Consider the following 2,286-nt stretch of genomic DNA (forward strand, 5'->3'; position numbering starts at 1 on the left):
AAGGAAAGAAAGAAGTCATAAAGATCAGAGCAGAAATAAATGAAATAGAAACAAATAAAACAATAGCAAAGATCAATAAAACAAAAGCTAGTTCTTTGAGACACAGAAATACAAAGCATCCTAAGAGACTACTACAAGCAACTCTATGCCAATAAAATGGACAACCTGGAAGAAGTGGACAAATTCTTAGAGAGGCATAACCTTCCAAGACTGAACCAGGAAGAAATAGAAAATATGAACAGACCAATCACAAGTAATGAAATTGAAACTGTGATTAAAAATCTTCCAACCAACAAAAGTCCAGGACCAGATGGCTTCACAGGTGAATTCTATCAATCATTTAGAGAAGAGCTAACACCCATCCTTCTCAAACTCTTCCAAAAAATTGCAGAGGAAGGAACACTCCCAAACTCATTCTATGAGGCCACCATCACCCTGATACCAAAACCAGACAAAGATACTACAAAAAAAGAAAATTACAGACCAATATCACGAATGAACATAGATGCAAAAATCCTCAACAACATATCAGCAAACAGAATCCAACAACACATTAAGAGGATCATACACCATGATCAAGTGGGATTTATCCCAGGGGCGCAAGGATTCTTCAATATACCAAATCAATCAATGCGATACACCATATTAACAAACTGAAGAATAAAATCCATATGATCATCTAAATAGATGCAGAAAAAGCTTTCGACAAAGTTCAACACCCATTTATGATAAAAACTCTCCAGAAAGTGGGCATAGAGGGAACCTACCTCAACATAATAAAGGGCATATATGACAAACCCACAGCAAACAGCATTCTCAATGGTGAAAAACAGAAAGCATTTCCTCTAAGATCAGGAACGAGACAAGGATGTCCACTCTCACCACTATTATTCAACATAGTTATGGAAGTCCTAGCCACGGCAATCAGAGAAGAAAAAGAAATAAAACGAATACAAATTGGAAAAGAAGAAGTAAAACTGTCACTGTTTGCTGATGACATACCATACATAGAGAATCCTAAAAATGCCAACAGAAAACTACAAGAGCTAATCAATGAATGTGGTAAAGTTGCAGGCTACAAAATGCACAGAAAAATCTTGCATTCCTATACACTAATGATGAAAAATTTGAAAGAGAAATTAAGGGAAGACTCCCATTTACCACTGCAACAAAAAGAATAAAATACCTAGGAATAAACCTACCTAGGGAGACAAAAATCTGTATGCAGAAAACTATAAGACACTGATGAAAGAAATTAAAGATGATACCAACAAATGGAGAGATATACCATGTTCTTGGATTGGAAGAATCAATATTTTGAAAATGACTATATTACCCAAAGTAATCTACAGATTCAATGCAATCCCTATCAAACTACCACTGGCATTTTTCACAGAACTAGAACAAAAACTCTTAAAATTTGTATGGAGACACAAAAGACCCCAAATAGACAAAGCAGTCTTGAGGAAAAAAAATGGAGCTGGAGGAATCAGACTCCCTGACTTCAGACTATACTACAAAGCTACCGTAATCAAGATAATATGGTACTGGCACAAAAACAAAACATAGTTCAAAAAACAAGATAGAAAGCCCAGATATAAACCCACACACCTATGGTCAACTAATCTATGACAAAGGAGGCAAGGATATGCAATGGAGAAAAGACACTCTCTTCAATAAGTGGTGCTGGGAAAACTGGACGACTACATGTAAAAGAATGAAATTAGAACACTCCCTAACACCATACACAAAAGTAACCTCAAAATGGATTAGAGACCTAAATATAAGACCAGACACTATAAAAGCCTTAGTGGAAAACATAGGAAGAGCACTCTTTGACATAAATCACAGCAAGATCTTTTTTGGTCCACCTTCTAGAGTAATGGAAATAAAAACAAAAATAAACTAATGGGGCCTAATGAAACCATAAACAAGACGAAAAGACAACCCTCAGAATGGGAGAAAATATTTGCAAACGAATCAACGGACAAACAATTAATCTCCAAAATATATGAACAGCTCATGCAGCTCAATATTAAAAAAAAAACAACCTAATCCAAAAATGGGCAGAAGATCTAAATAAACATTTCTCCAAAGAAGACATGCAGATGGCCAAGAAGCACATGAAAAGCAGCTCAACATCACTAATTATTAGAGAAATGCAAATCAAAACTACCATGAGGTATCACCTCACACCAGTTAGAATGGGCATCATCAGAAAATCTACAAACAACAAATGCTGGAGACGGTGTGGAGAAAAGGGAACCCTCTTGCACTGTTGGTGGG

Source organism: Delphinapterus leucas, chromosome 11, assembly GCF_059928025.1.
Source record: "Delphinapterus leucas isolate spDelLeu-1000000601 "Yukka" chromosome 11, BTC_Dleu_Yukka2, whole genome shotgun sequence".
NCBI lineage: Eukaryota > Metazoa > Chordata > Mammalia > Artiodactyla > Monodontidae > Delphinapterus > Delphinapterus leucas.